The 22,468-nt window shown below is 36.6% G+C and overlaps 1 protein-coding gene across 21 annotated transcripts in view; it reads right to left on the bottom strand.

Moving 5' to 3' along the window:
• The window catches only part of INPP4B (inositol polyphosphate-4-phosphatase type II B), a 794,515-nt gene that overhangs the window by 49,724 nt on the left and 722,323 nt on the right, over window positions 1-22,468 (bottom strand). The gene's annotated exons all lie outside the window — the stretch shown is intronic.

Raw genomic sequence — 22,468 nt, forward strand, 5'->3', positions numbered from 1 at the left:
TTATAGCAAATCTGAAACATGCCATAATGATATATGTTGAAAATAAAAATTCTTTTCTGTGGTATATTTCATCATTATTCAGAGTATTCGAATTTCAATCACATGCAGTTGTCAAGGGGTAGTTTGATCTCTGTCACATCCTCCAGGTGTTGAGGCAGAAAACTGGTTGTTGCTCAGTCTTATGAAGTGCCATGCAAAGGCAGCTTCTAAACAGGCATCTTAGCTTGCAGGGTCTCCTTCAACCAGTTGCAGCTCCTGAAAACCCCTATACAGAAATTTCTGACCAGGTCTTGACCACATCAGTGGCCACATTTGGACAAGCGGCAGTCATAACGATTTCAAACAGCAATCTGACTTCATTGAAAACACCAAATCAATCACTCTGTGCTGTGCTCCGGTGCTCCCTTATTTTTTGGTAAGACCTAAGAACTACGGATCAAATGACAAAGTGAAATAGAAGCTTACCTGGAAAACAAATGGTTTATTGAGCAAAATGGAGGCTTATTTTAGACTGGCATAATTCCCATTGTCAATTGAACAAGAACTTTCTACTGCACATTAGGTGGGAAATATACAGTAGATTTTAAGGTATTGATACCTTTGAACGAGACTAAGAAAAGCTTCCTTGTCCTATATTATTTTTTGAATTGGCTTCTCAGGTTGCTTGAAATTCCTACATTGCTCATCCCAGAGAAATATTTTATTTGTTTGTACAGTTATTACCAATGTTCATTTCATTCTTTTAAAATTTCTATTTTTCTTATATTCTATAAAGCATATTCTATGCTAGTAGAGTAACACACAGAGAGGCAGCTGTGGGATAGTCAATAAAAGCATGGACTCTGGAGTCAGACCACCTGGGTCCAAGCGTGGTTCAGTCATCTGCTGGTTAAGTGGTCCAGGGAAAATTATTTAACATTTCATGTCTCAATTTCCTTATCTGTAAAATGGTGTTAATAAAAATAAGACCTACTTCTTACAGCTGCTATGAAGTATCACATGCAAGCCAACACTTATAAAGTTTTTAAGACAGAGCCTGTCATATCGTAAGCATTCAATAATGGTTATTATTGTTCTATTATTTGTGTGTTAATAACTATACACATCTTGGTAGTGTAGCTAGAACCTTTCTAACAAGTAGGGACATATAATCAAACAAGGCTGTGAACCACTCCTCTAGCCCAATGGTGCTCAACAGCGGGCATGCCGGTGGGGCGCTGTTGGAAGGACAGAGGGCTGATCAGAGCAGTTTGCTTTTATCGATATTATCTGTTCAGGTCTGTGCAGAAGAATTTGCTTGCGCACCACCCCAGTGACAACATTTGGACAAACAATAGTCATAATTATTTCAAACAGATCACAGAGCAAACCGAATTAGTTTAAAGCACCAAATCAACCATGGTGTGGTCTGGTTGAAAAGAATAGTTGAAAATAACTGGTCTATTTCATGCTTGAACAATCCTGAGAATGAGGAAAAAACACTTTTCAAAGAAGTTCAAAGAAGTTCATTCCATACACAGACAGCTGTGGAGGGGGTTCAGTCACAAAACATGTGTGCAGGCATGTCAGGGAGGCTGGCAGGTGACGTTAGGGTCCCCTTGGACTTTCAGATGCACAAAGTAAAGATAGAAGCCCTGAAGTAACGCTTAGCTTGTTCCTTCCTCAGCTTCAAGCACCTATTAGTTGCATAAACTTTAGCAAATACTAAATGTCTTTCTATTAAAATGTCTCCATATGCATTGTTAAAAGGATTAAATAAAATGATATATACAAAAAACTTAGCACAGTACCAGGTATAAAATAAGACCTGAATAAATGTTAGCTATTGTCATGACTGCTATCACTAATGTCATCCTCACTAACACTGCCTCCTGTCCAGGATTAAGGTGAAGATTACCTGTAGCAAATCTTAACAACTTTGTTGGAAACATGGTTCCTCTCCAGTGTTCCCTGTTAGGAGAGAAGCACAGTCTTTGTGTTCCCTGTTAGGAGAGAAGCACAGTCTTTATCTATCTATCTTTCTACCTACCATGTATCTATCTATCATCGATCATAATATAAATATTACATTCTGATTACAATTTTAGGTTAAGTATTAGCTACAATCTGTCAATATAATAGTACAGAAATGCTCTCTCTTTCCCAGCAGGGCCACACAGTCAGGCTCTGACCGAGGAGTAGACGACTGGCCAAAAAGTAACTTGAAAGGAAACTTATAACAATCCCTACTCCAAACATAGGGGACTAATTTATATCAGATGACTTTTTTTCTACAGCTGCCAGAGCACATTTAGCAATTTCCAGTCTGCTTGTCGTATGTGCCTTCCAAGCGAAAATTACTAAATTAAAATGTTGCCTTTTTCTTTTTTTGGAGGGGCAGTTTTATAATTGAGTTAGTTCACTGTTTACTAACTTCAATCTCTGGAGATTAGAAAAATACATTAAAATGCCTCACATATAATCATTCTATTATTCAGCTGGAATTGAAAGCAACATGGCCTATGAGGCTGTCACAGAACTTAAAGCTTGAGGCCCATGTCCGTGTCACGGAGTGAACACAGGTGCTCTCAGGGCCGCTTCCTTGCTTCCTGCTAAGAATAGCACGAATGGTCATTTCTTCACGGCCGCAGATGCATTTTTATGCACTCTGCAAGTGCAAACTGCAAAGGATCAATTAAGTAATAAGATTAGTAATTTCCTCACAGGGAGATTATGACAAATAATTAATTAGTGGCCGCCTTGGAAGAGCCCCTGACAATCCAATGTCATTAGTCTCAGCCATCGCTCACTGTAGATCACCATGGAAGCAAGTAACAATATTGTCTCCACTGAATATATGACATGATCAGACATTTAAGGGCAGTTACTGAATCTGAAAGATAGAAAATAATTTTTTTCTTCAAAGACCTATCAAAGCAATCACTTAAAATAGGAACAAGTAAAAGTAAATGTCTCACTTTTAAGCACATCACTGCCTACATAAGGAGACCTTGCGTAACTAAGACCCAATGTGCGTGACTTGATGATATTTGCTTATTTCCCTCTCTTTTCAGTCAGTGACTACTGCTGTATCCTAGATCACAAGTCCCCCACTGCAGGCATCCTCTCCAATCATTCAGACTCTAATAATAAAAGTTAGAGTCCTCGTATCTCCCCCTGCTGGGTAATTATTCATTAATAGTTTTGATATTTCATTCCTTTAACTACTATAGCTCTTCAAGGTCCCCCAAAGGAAAATTACCAATTAAAATTGAATTGAAAAATCTTTCCTTTTGACCAGCAAGCTGATTTCCCATGCTAAAATGAGAGCATTTTGCAGTTAATTACATCCAAGTTCAGAGCTATGGGCATACCACCTTGAAATTATGAGCCCAGAGTTTAAAGCCAATATCTTACAGAGCTTTATTTGACTCTACATTCATCTGATGAATCGATCTTTATAGAGCACCATGTTTCAGACCCTAGACTGCTGAATTGTATCAGATGTTAAACTGGCAGATCTGGCTAAAAATGAATATAATGTAAGTCTGGCATCAATAAGAGCTTTGAGAGTGGTACAAAAAACAGAATCATAGATTCTCAGATGTAAAAGTGCCTTTAAAAAACCTTCAAGTTGAATGTACACGTTTTATAGATGAGGAAATAAATTTAGCAGACTTCTCAGTGCTTCTACAACAGCAAGTTGAAAGGAAAGGATCCTGAGAATGTAGTTTCCCTGGTTCAAACTTTGCTTATATGATAATCTGGTGAAATAAAGTAGAATTTTGTTTTCAGCTTAGATCAACGTCCGTGAAATTTAACAACTCAAAATACTCTTAGATGACAATTATCTACCAAAACTTTCCAAAAGTTCAATATATAGTTAGATTATTAAAAGTAGATTTCCAAAACTTTTTAAAAACTGTGCAACCATTCAAGTGTAGGGGAAATTCTAATAAAAGCATATCAAGGGTGGGATAATTTCCAGTGGCCTAGAAGCAAAATTAGCCCTTATGGCCACTGGATCACCAGCCACATTTAAAATGCCTTTTTTATTCTAAATAGATTTCAGAATCTAATTCAAAATATGTCAACCACAAGAAAAGCCCCTAAATGAATTACTTGGAAGACATAAGACACTGTCACTGCTTTAAGTGTCTGGGTCATAGAGTGTTTCTAATGATCCTGGACAAGTTTGCTATAAAAGAAAGAGTTGTATTAACCAAAATACACCCTCAGAGGAAGCTTGAGGCCACCCCATAGGGCACTGCATGCATTTCTGGACATGGCATGCTAAGGGGAGGGCTACCATGAAGCAGAGAGAGCAGGGCCTGCTAACCTGGAAGACGACAGCAGACTTGGGAACCTGGCATATCAGAAAAGACTGAAGACAGTGAGAATGAGAATTCCACTGGCTTGGAAAAGAGGAAAATTTAAGATTAAATAGTTGTTGATTTCAGATAATCAAAGGTTCTGTAGTGTAAAGTCTGGGCTACCGTGGAAAGCAATGGAACTATCTGAAGCAAAGAAAGAGATCTATGTATCATAGCCTATCATGTGATAGCTGCTTTGTAGATATTATCTTATTAATTCCTTACAAAAGATCAAACTGGCTGGTGTTATCTCCACAAGCTCAAAAGGGATACAAAACCTGCTCAAGTAGCAGAGAGGGCATTTTTATCCCTGTCTGCCTAGTGGAAAAACCATATTCCTTTCCTTTTACGATTGGGATCCTGTCACCTCTTGGAAACTGGCAGGTATGATTCTTGTCAGTTGTTAGATTAGATTAAGTGGCCTCTAAAATTACTTTCATCTCTACATTCCTGGGATTCTTTGGTTCTATTAAAACACACCTGCAGTACTCTAGAGATGCATATTTTTTCTACGAAAAGAATAGATGACAGTTCAGTAAGAAATAGTTGGCGCAGCGTGCAAAGGTGGAAGAACCCAAAGTATGTTGACACTGTATTTGGTCTCTAAAGTTGTTCCTGCTCATTCTTATCTATTTGCATATTCTATTTTCTGAATTAAAAACAACAAAAAACCCTGACATATTTAACTGTTTTAATTTAATTTCTCCCTGGTATCACTTTCTACATGCTTCTTCCCATTTGACTTTTTTAGTTTTAAAAAGTTATCTAGAAAATAGGAATATCTTCTTGTCAAAAAAGGCAAGGCTCCAGGAGTGACACTTTCAAATAGTATCTAACCGTTGCTTTGAAGAGCAAGTACATATGCCCAGAAAAACAACTCAAGAAAAGACAGCAAAGAAGCCTGGTATCAAACCTAAATGTGTCTGATAAAAAATGTTTAAAAAGGAAAAAAGAAAGGAGAGAGAGATACACAATAAGTTGAAACTATAATTGCTTCCATCAGATCATTATCAGAGAACTGATTCCAGTTTTGATCTTTGAATTTCAGAAAGGAGAATATTTGGATGAGGTCCAGAAAGAAATATCATAAATGATTAAAGGACTGAAGAAAAAAGCTTTTGAGCAAGTGCTGAAGGTTCATTTTGTTTGGACAAAAGAAGGCTAATGTGCGATGTGATCGCTTTATGTAAATGTACATAAGACAGTGGTAAAATAATTTTGGAGATAATTTGTGTTTTGCTCTCTCATATTTTTGGCTGTAGTATAAAGCATGTGCCCTAGGGATTTCAACAGCGCTGAAAGCAAGAGTCGCCTGAACTAAATAGATTTGCCCTTCTTTAATCTCATGAGAGAGAAAATGTGAGGTGTCTATTGAGGGGGAAAAGAATCTTTGAGGGTTGAGAAAGAAAAAAGAGAGAAAGGGAGAAGGAAAATGACAGAGAGAGAGAGAGAGACAGAGAGAGAGAGAGTGACTGGGGAGAGGACAGAAGGACAAAGGTCAGTGCCAGGAGAGTAAAGCTTTGTGCAGTGTTCTGAGTTGGCGCCTGCTGAGGGAGGACCACCCACAGAGAAGGGCTACAATATGCATCTAAGGAGGCTGATCATCAGTCACTGGTCAGCTTCACCAAAGATTGCCATGTCTCGAGATTAGGTTGGATGCGATGAAATGAAAGGGCTTCAAGGTACCATAATGAATAGGAAAAGGAGACATCAGTGGCTGATGACTGAAACAGACAAGCTTTCTACAAGTTTCAGTGCAAGATGAGACCTGGGGCAAGAGGAGAGCTCAAAATAATAGAGACTGACTTTCCATCAGCCTGGCTAGATAGAAGCTGAAAAGTAGAATGAGGCTTGTTTAAATAAAGTTTTAAAAAGAAACGAAACAAAGAACAAAAACACATTACATCTTATGAATGTGAGTTAGTGGGTAGATAAATACAGAAATTCTACAAAGAAATAAGTACACAGATGTAAATATACACCTATACCTCATGTTCTGTTTCCCAAGCAATGTAATCAGCTTTTCTTTGTAGAGGAGCTCCAACAAGATGACTCAGTTTTAATTGCAGCAAAGTAGCAGTCAGACAGAAGAAAGGAGACTAGTCACGAAAACGATCTGTAAGTGTATTTGTTGCTAATGTTCTTAAAAATATCAACAACCATTGTCTCACTGCTCTAGCTTGTCATTCTCCTGGAGTTTGGGATAACTTTTATCCCCTAGTCAAGAGGAAACTAACGTGCAAAAATAGAAGACTTCTGATTCCATTCTTGATAAGCACCAGACAGAGGTAAATCCATCGCCAGCCAGCTTCCCTGTTGGAGCTGGGAACCTGGCAGAGCAGGCAGCCTGACTCCACGGGCTGCTCTTAAGCTCTCAAATAAAAATAAAAGTCCATTTATACCAGTAGGTTATAGCCTATGTTATTCTGAAAGTAGCCTGGGAAATGTAGCAGGTATCAGTAACAGTGAATAAATATTTGAACATGTGTAACAGAAAAGGAAAATCAGCTCGGCTCCCTATTATCTATTCAGTTAACTTTCGACTTTTTCCCTTTAAAAGGGAGAATGTTTACATCTATCCAATAGGATTATTGTGAGATTATGTAAAGGCACTTACCACGTCCTCAGGAGTAAAAATAAGCAAATAAAAAATTGCTGTCTTTCTCTCCCCTTGCTAAATCTCATTTCTTGTGCAGACAGTGGGTACCTTGACCAGATGTGCAGTTGCTTAATTCTAGCTCTTTTTCCTCTTGTTCTCTATAACGTTGAAGTGCCCTAGGATTTAGGACAGCACACTTTACCTTCCTGTACTTTACATACTTTCTCTAGATGATTTCAACCAGTCCCATGACTTTAATATTATTTTATGCTGATGAATCTTAAATTTTTCTCGCCAGTTTAGGCCTCTTCTCTGAATTACAGACATATATTGCATCTTCACTTGGATACCTAAGAGACATTTTAAGGTAACGAAGGGTGGCAGAATATGTCACCACCAAATATGCCCCATTGACATAAGGATTATTTTGAGCTAAAGGCACTAGAAAAACAGCAGGTGCAAGAGGGGTGCTCTGACCTCCCCTTTTCTTTCTGAAAGCAGGAGATAAAACTTTCATGTGAAAGATGCCCTTCCTAAACTAGGAAGAAAGAAACATTCTTATCAGAGACAGTCAGTCAACGTGGAGAGAATTCTATATGACAGACCTAGATGAAATAATTCTTATCTTCCTCTAGCTCCCCTCTCCTCCCATATATTTTACTTACTTTTCCACAATTGCCTCTCTTTGTTCAGCCTAGTATAAAAGGATTTAGGTTTTACACTTTTTTGGGTCTTCATTTCCTTTCGGAGATTTCCACGTACATATAAAATTTGTATGCTTTTCTCCTGTTAATCTCCTGTTAATTCTCAGGCTCAGCCAGACAACCAAAAGAGAGTAGAGGAAAAATTTCACCCCCCCCCCCCCCGCCGCATAGTTTCTAGGCCAAATCATAACTTGAGGCCATCTACTCTGCCACCATTCCAGATCAGCTCCTCTCTTCCTTCGTATCACAGGAAATGACACTCACCCACTCAGACATTCAGATTAAGCACCTCAGTTCTGCCTGATTCTTCTGCATTCTTTACACCGCACATCCGTCCATCAACAGTCAGCCGCTTCCCACCATCTCCACTGCTACAACCTGACTGTGATCCACTGACATCTTGCTCTTGTACTAACAGACAGTTTCCTGCCTTCACCATTCTTGCCCCTCCATTAAGTTTCACTAACTCCTGATGTATCCATCTAGATGCATGACAAAGTAACCAATGCTCTATTCTAGTTCCATTCTAAAACCACTTCTGGAAGAGTTTTTATGAAATGAAAATCCAATTGCATCCCAGCTGCCCACAGGGAACCAAGCTTGTAAAAATTGCAGTGGTGCTTATCCATCTGCAGGGAGGTGGAAATATTTCAGCTTCTCAGCACTGAGAGAGAAGCTCCTGAATCTCAAGGAGGAAGTTCAGCATACCCTCTTGCTCCACAATCTCTTGGGTTTCTCAGGTTTTCAATTCCCTCCCACCACTGCCATTTGTGTGGTATTACAGTCAGCTAGATTAATCCTGTTAATCTGGGACAGAATCCTGCTTTTGATTTTCCTTGTTGCATCTGAAATAGATGGAACTGAGTATAAACCAGCTCAACATCAGACACCACCATTCCCAACGTTGTATATTCTCTAACATTAACTTCAACCTACTCTTTGAATTGGACCCTCCAAAAGAATCAATTTAGTTTTGCCTCTGGAAGTGCTAGAATATTCATCATCTTCTCTAGAAGGATAGGGTCTCTCTCTTTCTCCCACCTTCAAATCTTTTCTCATTTCTATTTCCCAATTCTCCCTTTACTCCCACCATCCCATGAAAATAGCATGATGTTACAATTTATGTTATCAGCTGCTGGAAGTAAAGGCTTATGAAAATCCTAGGGAAAGAGATATGTTCAAGAATCTTAGAGTTTAGTCTGGGATATAAGTGCACAGCTAAAAACAACAACAAAGGTTACATAACTACGAAAAAGGCTGAATATAAAATATGAAGTACAGTAAGGAGGAATAACTCCAAGGGGTAACTCAAAGTGCTTTACATATATTATCACTACTCTCTGTTACAGGGATCCAAAGAGAAATAGACTTTTGTGATGGACAGTGAAAACTGAACAGAATTTCAATGGCTAGAAATTAGCTGGGGTGGGGAGGATATAAATAACATGGAAAGGCATGGAAACAGGAAAATGTCAGATGCATTTGGGAATTACCCATAGTCTGCTTTGGTTAAAATAATAGGGCAGCAAGGAAATCAATGAAAGCAGGAAAATCAAATATTAGGGTATTTTCTTTTTTTGTTGCTGATTCATTTTAGGCATTTTCCAAAATAAGCATGTATTTTGCAATAAGAAATTGAACTATATTGTTGTAAAATGAGATGGGGCTATGTTGCAGATGTTTGTGGTTGATGGCAAAAATGCAGACCTTATTCTGTAGATGTGGGTGGGCAAACACTGAGGACTCATGGGCAGCAGAGTGGTGTGATTATCTGTGTTGTAGCACAGCACCTGGCAGCAGTGGGTTGGATGGCTTAAGCTGGGACTGCAGGAGGGATAGAATTAACAAGAGATATGAAGACCCAATAGCAGGTTACCATAAGAGTCAAGGCAAGAAATGATGAGGGCTGGAACTTGGAGTGAAGGGGAAGGGTGAGGAAGTTATAGATTCTAAAACAGACGTGATTTGAAAAGCAGAGTACGTGTTAAGAGTTTAGATAGGGGAAGATCGGGGAGAGGAAAAAGTAAAAACTTATGCTGAAGTTTTAGGGGAAAATGCATTCTATTTAAATATGTTATGTTTGATGCAAGGCTTTAGTTAGATATGTATAATAAAAGATGGGTCTAAACTGGATCTATACCATAGTTCTATACCCTAAATTTGGAAGTTTCCTGCAAAAAGTGGGCTAATTAGATGATGTCACCCAACTAGAGAGTATACTTTAAGCAGAGATGAGAGATGAAGGCAAAACTCTGGGGAATGTAAGGCCATTGAGAAAAGAGGCAGACAGTAGGCAGTGACATAGAAAACAGTCACAGATTCAAAGAAAGAGGGTGTAATCAATATGTCAAATGCAGCAGCTGTAGCAAGGAGGTTGCAAAGTAAATAAAGGTCACTGGACTCAACAATTATGTGGCTTGTAGCCTTTGACTTGCAGTAGAATTTTAAGAACAGAAATTAGTTTACAAGCAACTGATGAATGAGTGGTGAAGAACAGGACAGAGCATTCTATTCTATTTCAATTATTATGTCCAGAGCCTTGATGGTGAAAGGAAGAGGAAAGATGGCACAGAGACTAAAAGAGTCAACTGGATTGATGAAACTGTTTTAGGATACATGAGGCAGGCATGCTGGAAGGCACAGGGGAGAGAGCAAATGGGGAAGATTCAAGAATATGGGATGGTTGGCCATCTTTTCCTTTTTCAGAGAAAAATAGATATTTAAGGGTTGAGAACTACCCACAAAATAGGGAGCTTTTGTTTATCAAAAAGTCCTGACTGAGTAAGAGTCCACTAACCTCAAAGCATTCTCTGATTGATCTGAATATGGAATCGAACATAAAGGTGTGTAAGTGCCTGGAGGAGGGGAACATGCAGATTTACCCTAATTAGAAGCTTCATTTCTCTCCATTGTGTGACACAATGAGAACTTTTTGCAATATATTCTCAGTTGTTTAGTAAGCAAATAAAGCCAAGATTGAATTTCTGATCACCTAACCGTTAATGTCACAATACATTAGAACATCTAAGCTACTGATGGTGTGCTTGGAGTAGCATCTTTGCATATAATTTTGAAGCCCAATGTCATGTAAGTCCCAAAAGTTTACAAATACAAATTTCAAAACAGTGTCTATTTCTTCTGAACTGATTCTTTTTTCATATGGTATGTGGATTGAAGCCTCCCAATGATCATATAAACATAAATACTACTAATTAGAAGCATTTAATCAACACAAATGACCACCAAAATGACTGTGCTAGAATGCACTGTTCTGCTTCCTTTTTAATTTCTGATATTATTAATGACTTTTAACTATCTGGCACTAGATTTTGTGTCCAACATACTATCCCTGATCATGGTCACTGGAAAAGCCTTATACCTGGCTTCTCAGAATGTCAATATCTACTCAGGGTTAATAAATGATCTTAAAAGATGTCTATTTTCTAACAACCAGATGGATACTTCCTTCCGTTTTTTGTTTAATGCTACTTCTTTTCTTCTTTTAAACTGATATTGTCGCAATAAGTTCTAGTCAATTGACCACGGATCTTGATTAATTTCCCCTTTTCATTTATAATTCTTAGCTCTTCTAAGGAAATAGGATTCAACTCCATGAAAAAAATATTTCCCAAGATATCTGTGATGAAATAAATTAGGGAAATGCGGTTAAAAAAATTCAAATAGGATTTTTAATTTACTTATTTATTCAAGAACTAGTTTTTAAATTCTGACTTTGTGCCTTGAGTAGTCCAAACTAACTACAGTCTAAGAGTGATAAGAAAAAGGAGGAGGCAGGGCCGGCCTAGAGGCTGAGCCGCTAAGTTCACACATTCTGCTTCAGCCACCCAGGGTTCACCAGTTTGGATCCCGAGTGGGGACCTATGCACCGCTCATCAAGCCATGCTGTGGTAGGCGTCCCACATATAAAGTAGAGGAAGAGGGGCAAGGATGTTAGCTCAGGGCCAACCTTCCTCAGCAAAAAGAGGAGGTTTGGCAGCAGATGTTAGCTCAGGGATAAGCTTCCTCCAAAAAAAAAAAAAAGAAAAGAAAGAAAGAAAGAAAAAGGAGGAGGCAATGATCTAGGAAAAGTTGATTGACCCTGAAATGACAGAGGCCCCTAAATTTCAGGCTAAGGAATTTTAGCATCATTCTGTATATAGTGAGGAGTGACATGATTGGTGTCGACCTTGAGGAAAAACTCTTTGGGAGCAATGTGTAAAATAGATTGGAAGGTAAGGGATTGGAGAAAAGAAAACAATTGAGAGACTACAGCAGTGGATCAGGTGAAAAGTAATAGAAGTCTGGAGTAAAGTAACAGAAATGGAAATGAATGAGAGAGCATATATGAAAGACAGGGAGTCAGGTGAATCGACATCTTGGAGAATCTGCCTTACAGTAATTATACACAGAGATGGTGATTATAAATAGGAAGACCAAGGAGGGAATATTTTATCTCAGATACATTTTTTTTTCTTCTTTGTCTCCTTTTGTAACCACACTGATGCAGATAATCAGGCTGAGTCCAACAGAGCCATCATTTCTGACACTTGCAACAATTTTCTGCAATAATTCTTGAAATGGCTGTGTTGTTCGCCAAACAGATGGCTATCGGGGAGAGCACAAAATAGCACTCAGAGCCAGTCATGGTAAATGCTAGAGTTAACTTGTTTGATTAAAATAAAAAATGTGTTAGTAGTTTCATTCCAGTAGAACCAAGAGAATTCTAAGGCCGGCAGGCAGGGTTCTTTTTCTATCCATTTCGTTTGTGCTTCGTTGCACATCAGTTAGAAATCACATTCTTTATCAACTGTCTTCTGTTCAACTGAGTAAGGCATAAAGACACAAAACTTAGAAAAAAGGTATTTTTTTTCCTACTTTTATCTTGTTTAGGCTTCCTCTAAATTGCTTAAAGCTTTTCTTCAGCTCAGGTTGTCAGAGATAGAAGAGAACCTTAGAGATCTCCTGATTCAACCCCTTCGTTTGTCCGATGACAAAGGTGAGGCCTCCAGAGGAGGACCAGGATCATTAGCAGTCCATGGGGTGGAGAGCTGGGATTGTGTGCAGAACAATTAGATTAATGATATTGTTCAGCTCCAACACAATGAAACAGAATCTCCTCTCGTGCCCCACCCCTAACAGAGAGGAAGACATCACCTTCTCACTCCTCAGGGTCTCTACATTGTGAGGCCATGGTATCTAGCACATTCTTGTGGGGAAATGCTTCCAGGGATTTGGGAGGGAGCTGAGCTGGAGACCATGCATTTTGATTCACTATGATTTCTCTGTTCCTCAGCAATCCCTATGGAGTTTTGGTTCCTTTTTCTAGATAATTGTAGTGTGAAATTAGCCTCTGAATCTGTCACTGTGGCTGCTGCTGCTCCAACTTACAAACCACTGAGAATTCCAGGAAGGAAGAAAATTAATGAGAGAGTTCACATAACAGTCATTCATAAAGCATCAATTAAGCTCAAAGTTAATAATAAAAGTTACCATTTACTGAGTACTGACTATTTCACACATGCCAATCACTTCACCCTGATGATCTCCTTTAACCTTCACACCATTACTGTGAAGTAGGTACAAAGGTCCCTTTTGCAAATGGGAAAACTTAGAGATGTTAGGTAGAATACCCAAGCTTACGCTGGTAATAAGAGGTAGAGTTAGAATATGAATCCAGTTCCTCCCGACTCCTAAGTCTGTGCTCTTAACATTTGTATTATACTTTTTCTACATTCTGCATTGTGCAAGAAACTATGTAGATTACAGTACCTGCACACACGGACTCATAGTCTACCTAGGACAGCTCAACATACCCTGAATAATTAGAGAAAAACATGTAATACTGCTATAAATAAAATACAAGTTTTGAATCTAGAGAGTTCTCAGTACGGGCTTAGACTAAGGGTGACCACACAACCCAGTTTGCCTGGGACAGCCCCAGTTTATGCCTATTGCCTCAACAGTATTTAAAGGGAGGGAAGGAGAGAGGATATTTAGGTAAAAGTGTACAGTATTAAAAAAGAAATCAAAAGAAAAAAGACGGCGGCAAGGATTTATGGTGTTTTTATATTTTTTATGTGTTTTCTGTGTAAGTGTGTAGGGGCAGGTATTTATGTGAAAGAATGGTGAAAAGAGGAGCGGGAGAGAGAAACAGAGAGGGCATGGTCTAACAAAAAGATGAGGGCGAAACAAAATGACACTACAAGATCACATGATTCTGCATGATATACTTTGGTTTTCATAAAATTAGTTTGAAAATACTATGCAGGGTAGATTGAAGCACAGAGATTGGGAGCAGAAAGCCAGTGGGGAGAATATTAAAATAATCAAGGTGTGAGGCAAACAAGATAGAACCAGGGTGGCAGAGAGAACTTGTAAAAGGCAAAAGACATGGCAGAATTTAGTCAACAGACACGTAATTAAGACTTGCATCATGGTTCATGATAACATTGGTCCCAACTTTTAGATGCTGTCATCATGGGCAGTGAGAGAACAATAGAAATTGGCTTAATGCACTCATGAAGCTTTGGAGCTAAGTGACAGCAAACTGAAATAATGGTACATGCTGCCAGAAAGTTTTTACAGTCATTAAAAAAAAATCATGGCAGAATTGCATCATAGAGCACAGAAAACAGGCAATCCAACCTGTCGTCACATGCAATTTAACTTCAGCAAAACAGTATGGTGTCACAGTCAATGAATTGTGCTAACTCAAGTGCTGTTGCTTTTGTTTTACGTAATTTGTACATTTGTTTTGGCTTTATAGTTGTATAAGAGCTAGAAGCATAGGGAATTTATACCTAGTTTTATGTTTGGGCATATATAAGTAACAATATACTAAAAATAGTCTATGTCAGAAAGGAAAGCAGGCAATAATTATTTCTTAAAGAGGTCAATGCATGACTCAAGTTTGAGAAACAGTATCTAACACAAACAAGATTGTTATTGACATCACTGGCTTGACAAGGAAGTATTGGTGATGTGGAACTGAAAAGTTTAAGTGGACTGGTGGATTGGATGTGAAACTGCAAAAAGATAAGAAGAAAATATGGGATTAAAAAGTAACAGCAGCAGTTGAGACCACATTAAGAAATGTATATTGCATATGACACATTCTGCAGGAAAAAAATACAATAAAGAAACACAAGCCATAAAACCAACCATATAAGCTATGATTGATACTCAAGGCTTAGTGCAATAGCTTTACTTGGCTAAAATATGAGTTTTGTGGGTAATGCGGTGGGAATTAAATATATTTCTTTCCGGAAGGGTGAATATATCAATAGGCAGGAATTAATTTTATGGCCAAATTAACAAATGACAATTCGCAAGATTCATTAAAAGATAAAGTATCGAGAAATGTGGGAGACAATCTGGATACCATATCTAATTACCCCAAACCACAAATCAATTAACAAAAGGTCCATGGGTCATATCCATGTGAAGTGCCATTGATTTAATGAGCTGATTTTATAACTTTTAGTCACATGGTGTTGTTGAGCTCCAAATCCACATGGCTAAAATACTGACTTTTGTTCTTTTAATTCTTTTTTTCTAAGTAAAAGCAAATAATTCACTGAAAACCAGCTGCCAAGAAATTGGTTAAGGGATCATGAAGAGCTGACTTTGTATGAATAAGGTTCCAAAGTTAATCTGGGAGTGACTTGAGATTCTTACTAGAAATATAAAGCTAAGATTTTCAGGACACTTACCCTTTTGTTTTGGAGAATAGTATCCTAACGGATTCCACTCTAGTAAAACAGGAATTAGCTATCATTCTCATTATCTAAAAATACTTCCCATTGGAGAAAGATTAATAAAAAGTCAATGGTTGATTAAAAATCAAAATACAGATTATTAGCCTATAGATTCCTATAATTCTATAAATTATCAGTTTTTAAAAAATTCTCAGTAGATAGCAGTATACGTAGCGTATAGTGATTCTATACCTATTTACAGTATAGTGCTTATGTACTGGAGAGTCAGACAATCCTGGGTTTGCATCTGGCTTTGCCTCTTGCTACCTGAGTTACTTGGACAAGGTACACAATTTTTCATTTCATCATCTTTAAAGGGGGGATGATAGTATTGTTATATGTAGGCTAGTATGAAAGTTAAATACACAGACACACAAACACAGACACGTATAGTATACTTAGCAAGCCTAGCATATATTAGGTACTCAATAAATGGTAGCTATAATTATTAGTGTCATTATAAATATTAATAATTATTTATTGAATAAATGACAGTGAAATAATCTACAAGATCTCTCTACTAATGGTTAATGAAAAATATACAATGTAGCATAGAATTATGTCTATAAAAGTTATATCCACAGTAATGATTTCAGGAAAAGAATATTTAATCATTATTTCTAATAATACTTTGAACTTATGATTTATATACACTAACATTGCATGTTGCATTTCTCTCTCTAAATATTTTTCTAAACTTTCCAAATCTAAATTTGATAGGCTGTTGAACAGTTTGATTGTTTTTAACCAAATGATATTTTACTTGTAGAATATTGCTTGCTTGCTTTCGTCACATATTTTATGATGTTTATTTCTCCTATTTTCCTATTCTATGTCTAATTTAATCATATGTAACCAAAGAACTGAGTAACTCAATTTTATAATTCATCCTAGTCTACCTGAAATAATCATTTAATTCTGATAACATTTTGTTATAATACTTTCAATCAAAAGTCATTAATATACATTGGAATTTTTGTTCAAATATTTCTACCTTGAATAATTATAAGTATTCAATCTTATAATTGAGATAATGATAATTAGGTTGGATGCAGACAATTATTAAAATGTATAATGATTTCTAAAGAGAAATTATGTTGCTCTTTTATTACTAAACTAGCTTATTTATTCCCTAGGAATTATGTATTTAAAATTTATTTCTCCAAAAATTGCTTCCTGATTGGTTAAGTATAACTAGTGTTCTTCTATGTTAATAAATATAAACTAGATCAATTGCATATAAGTATAAATAAAACAAATACATAGGTTTTTCTCTCTTCCCTTTACTTCTCCATAAACAGGTACATATTTATAAAATAATATTAATTCTCTAAAAATTCTACAGTCAAGAATATGTTGAATACTTTCATTAAATATTCCTTTAAACATAATGTCTTTATTTTATCTATTGGCCAAAATTTACAGTGCTTAAACTACCTAGTTTCCTATGACAAAATTTCCCATATTGTGTTTCATGAGTATTGATGGATGTGCAGTGCTGGGTTAATAAAAGTCAAGTTTCTTTATGATGGAATTTTCCTAAGACTTTAATATATAAATGTATTAGTAGCTTTGGGGAATTGGAAACATGCTATTTCTTGGACTTCGGTGGTCATTGCTCAGGTATCCACTTTGTAATTATTTTTTGAAACGTACATTTATGTTTTATTCACTTTAACATGAATGATTTAACATTATGTCCTATAATATGTGTTGTGATATTCTGAGGAGATATAGACTAGGAAAACCTTTCCTTAGAACATTTACTTAACATTATAAAGGTAACTAGTGTTCAGAGGAACATGAATTAGGAAATGTCACCCTATAGGATTTCAGAAAAAGAGTTTAAAGGCACAGATTAATTAGAAAACTACCCCATCTACTCAAATTAATATCTACACACCAACGTCATGATGCCTTACAAAGGCAAGTAGAAAATCAATGCAATCATCTAAATAATTCTGACAAAACGTATTGCTTTTGTATACATATATTTAGACTACATGCCATTCTATTTTGATTTTTAACCTGAATGAACGTTTCAAATTTCTTTTCACTTTGTATTGGATGATATCCAGAACTGTCTTAAAAATTTGTACATGCAGAACTATCACTAAAGGAAAGCAATGTGGATACTTTATTATTGTAAGTAAAGATAATACCACTACCGTCTTTTCTTCCTTTTTCGTTGATGGTTTTACTTTGAATAAGTTATGAAATGACACTCTATACTGAAACATGTTATTTTGACTTTCTTGGAATCAACATTCAAGTCTTTCTTGATCAAGAATAGACTATTTTATCAGACTTCCATCATATTTAAGTCTTTTCAAATATTTTACAAAAAAGATACCCTCATAATAATTTTTGCTTTTCTTTAGAGATAGTTCTTAAAAAACATGATTTATTAATTTTGCTGTGGTGAACAAGCAGAGAACTTATCAGATGGGTGCTTTGAAACATGAATTTGGGCAGCTACACAGGGGGTGGGCTTCAAGAAGGCAGTTGGGAGAGGGGATCTGGTGAGAAATGGCAATGTCCAGTCTAAGTCAGATACTAAATGAATGCTGACATGCTGTATTATTAACAGAAAGGAAAGCTGATTGTTTCCACACACTAGTGACATTGCTGCCAATGTTGGTATTCTGTTAGGGAAATTAGAGATCCTCACTGGTATTCTTTGTCCCAATGGTGGACTACCACATAAAGAAAAGTTAAAATTGTACCTTTAGTCATGGCCCGGTTTCTCAAAAAATACTTTAGACACACTTGAATGTTTAACTCAGAATTTAACTGAATCCCTCAATTTCTCTCCAAAAAATCATGGAAGAGATCACCTACCCCTAGAAAATTGTGGGAAGATGGTGAGTTACTAATTACCAACCTCTCTATCAGAGAGAAAAAATGTTTAGTAACAATCCAAATTCATGTCTTTCTTGTGTCGATTTTTACCTGGTGACATAGATGCCAGCAACCATTCTCTTATCCCCTGGAGGCTTAACTTATTCCTAATTGAATTCTGGCGTATTAAATGGGTAAGTAGGCACACTCACTCATTCATGTCCACAGAATGTAATTTAGTACTTTGGTAATAAAATACTAAATGATGCCTACGATAGCTAAGGAATGAATGTGTCTTCCTAAAAGCCTAAATGATTTTAAGGAGTTATACAGGGAGATCTGTTCTTTTTCTTAGAAATATTTTATAATTTGAATCAACCTATCACTAAATGTATTTAGTGATATATTATCATACATTATCAACTTTTGCCCTTATGTATTATCTTCAGATAACATTGCTTATGTTTTGTGCATTAATTAGAAATTTCTGATGGAATTGTTGTTACATAGGTCATTCAATAAAAATCCTCTGATCATGCTATATGCTGTTCTGTCATCATTGGGTATAAAGTAAAATTTGATGGCTGGTTGCCCTGTGCTCAATGTAATAATATATTGAGCCATAACACACTGTTTTTCCTGTTTCTACTGAATGGAATGCCTTCAGAGTAGTATCTGGAAATACCACTACTGTATCTGAACATTTTTAAATGCATGTATGAGATAATCACTGCTGCAAGTTCAAGTTCATTACAGCCTCATTTCAAGTTCCAGCTGGGAATTAAACTTAAATTGAGACTGAAATGGGTTTTGTTATCCCTATTGTGCTGCTTAGAGGAAGATGGTTCACGATGATACGGAGAGTGATTGCCTCTGGGGCTGCAAACACAGAGTCTGAGATAGCCCACCATACGTATACACACACAATAATCTAAAAATCAGACAACTGCACAGATAGTCCAGAGAATCCCTTTTTTTTCTTTTATTGAGAACTAACTTAATTGTGGGTGTCTGCTTGGCTGGATTAAGGTTCTGCAACATTTACTTTAATATTTTCTGATCTATTACTAAAATTAGTGCTGCAATTGTAGGAGGCTGGATAGTCACAGAGGATTCCTAAATCATGCTTAAATAGATACATAGACAGATAATGACATTGTTGAGCACCAAATATTTAGGAGATGGAGATAACAACATACATAAGGGACACAATCTTTATTATGCACTTTCTGTAAAAGGGGAATAGATGACGGTCTTTATACCTGTGTTACCTTATTCAGAATCACCCATTCTACTGAGCTTGTATGGATGCTTCAAAATCAACTAATTTTAACTATAATGATTAGCTAAACATTGCCTACTAAGGCATTTTGTGATGTAGGAGTGACCAAGTATGCACGTGTGTGTGTGTGCGTGTGTGTGTGTGTGTTTGTATTAGACCCCATTTACTAGATTGAAACTTCTGGATTCTTGACTTTGCTTCATTAATTCGATAAATATTTTCTGTGGATGTAGTCTGTGTATTTAAAATTCCAAAGTCACAGGAGCCATGGAGCTATTATGCATCCATTTTCAATAGCATAGGGCATTAAAGTTGGTTTGACAGTTAATACACCACTATTAAAGCGGACAATCACTGATTTCTAAGGAGCATCTAAAAAGAGACTGAACCTCTGCATTCCTTCTTGTCATTTATATTGATACACATGACTGGGGTATGGAGGGACTCTGGACTTTCCTACAGAACAGGCCATGGTAAATACAACCATCAACCCAAATTCATAAAGTAAGGTAAGTCTTTGTCAATTAGAAAAGTTATTTTCTATCCTTTACCTGATTCGCACATATGCTTTAAGGCTAGATGAGATACTGTCCATTCAATTCTTAAAAGTAGCACAAAAAGGAATTACAACGGTGTTTGAATTCACTTAAGAGACCTTGTTATACAAATCATATCCTGTGTCATCAAGGATTAGCAATCATAAAGTGGTCATTTTAAATTATAAGTGTTGTAAATAGCATTTGTTCATTGTTGTATAAATCTTATTCAGTTTTCTACAAAATGTTTCTGTTTTACAGAAAGTTTTGTTCCATAGAAAGTACTATGAATCCTTTAATTAAAAACAACAACAAAAACAATTAGTATTTGAATAGTTTGTGACTTGGAAATGCTTTCTTTTAAATGAGAGACACTTAAACTATAAACATTGCTACTGCAAGTAAATTTGGTTAAAAAAATTTCAAGCTACACAGAAAAAATGTTAAATGGTGTCTCTCTTTTCCAAAATAAACTTACAAAGGAAATTTTGAATAGTACATTAGATACAATGGTTTACGGAACAGAGACTATATAAACAGAGCAAGATGATGTGGTACCTGTAAAAATTTAATCTCCCTAAGGAAGTAAGTGATAGGAAGATGAAGAAAGTCAGCTTCAAGGACTTTTCATTCCCAGGACAACCTCAGCTCCAGGCCCCAGAAAGAAGCTACTATTGGATGTTTTGGTGGGTAACAAAGTGCCAAGGACAACTTGGAAGCAGCTTAGCCTAAAGATAAATATTTTACAAGGAAATGAACAGCCTCAAGTGCTAAAAAGCGGCAAATCTAAATCTGCAAAGGGTTGGTACCATTAATATTTTATATCCATGGTTACTATAGGATACACTAAGTTGGAAGTGTACTGTCCTCTAGTCGCCTCTGGAAATCTGAACACTAGTGACTAGAAGAAATTAGGGAGACACGTCAACTTGGAGCTGCATTTTACAACTCAAATACACCTTTTTGTCTTGTCCTGGTTATTTGGGAACTCTGAAGGCTTTGCTCAGAGAATTTTCTCATCCCTCACCTGTCAACCACACAAATGATGGATAGGAGAAAAACGCTAAGGCGACAAGTTTTCTCTTAAATTTTATTATACTCTGTGATGTCAGAGTATACCCATGTTTGGTACCCATGTTTGGTAACCATGTTCGAAACTGACAGGTGCCATGGAAACAACTAATTACAAATGAGAACCTATAAATACATCATCACATCACAAACCTACATTAAGAAATGTAGCACCTTTCATAGGAATGTTTATAATGAGAAAAAAGCTCCATTTTAATATGAAGATGTTAAAATCCATCATAAGCTTTTTCTATCTGCATTATTTTTATCTGTCTATCTGATTCTGAAGTTACAGAAACTTAATCTATAACCAAATTCTTCACTGGCTTCTACTTAATACAGGTTTATTATTCTTCCTCTCCAGTACTAGTTAGTGATTGAAGGAGAGAACTAAAGCAAAGCTGCACTCAAGCGAGTAGCTGAATTTATGTATTTCCACTTAAGATTCAAAAAGGGGAATGTGTCAGTAGCTATTCCATATGCAAAAGACATTTTGACATATACACTCCCAGTTTGGGACTTGAAATGAAGAGGTCAGCCAGTACTGACGTGAACATTACAAAGACTCCTATGCCAAACCAGAAATAAATTTGCCTGAGTATAAAGATTATGGAAATTCTTACATACCCACAGGCAAAAGATGAAGGCATAAAATCCAGAATCGGTAATATTCTATTTGCTTGAGCTCCAATGCTTACAGTATATCAAAATTTGCTTTCTTATTCCCTAAAACTTTCTGCAAATCCATTCTCTCTGTGCAGTGCTCTTCTTGCTTCTTTTTAAAATTTCTAGAATCTCCAGTGCCTGAGATTTAGTAAAAATAATATATAAATATAATCAGTCCATTATTCCTGTAGTTCCAATTCAAATGCTCCAGGCAAAGTGAGCATCAGAGGATCTCGCCCTCCTGTGAAGACTTAGAGTACTTTCTGGATCCAACCAGATGGCATTCACCGCATGAAGCCCTGCATTTTCTTTATTTGTGTACGTCTTGTCTCTCCTACCAGACTGAACTTATTTTAGGGCAAGGAACATAATTTACCTACCTAACGTGCCTTGTACTAAAGAATAGTCTTTAAAAGTACTGCTTGAGTCTAGGTCCCCCTGGAGAGCCAAGCATTGCTGTCTCTGACAAGGGTACTGAATCTGGGCCATGTTCATGCTAGTTAATAAATAAATGTATTTGATTAAAATTGATTATCCTTTAGCTTCAGTAAATACCAGAAGCTCATCAGTACAACACGGGGATTTAGAGTAATAGTTATTTGTATACTGATTTGCTATTTTAATCAGCTCACACTATCAGAAAGACTTGAAAATGAGAAC

The sequence above is a fragment of the Equus asinus genome, chromosome 3 (genome assembly GCF_041296235.1).
Source record: "Equus asinus isolate D_3611 breed Donkey chromosome 3, EquAss-T2T_v2, whole genome shotgun sequence".
In the NCBI taxonomy this organism is placed as follows: domain Eukaryota; kingdom Metazoa; phylum Chordata; class Mammalia; order Perissodactyla; family Equidae; genus Equus; species Equus asinus.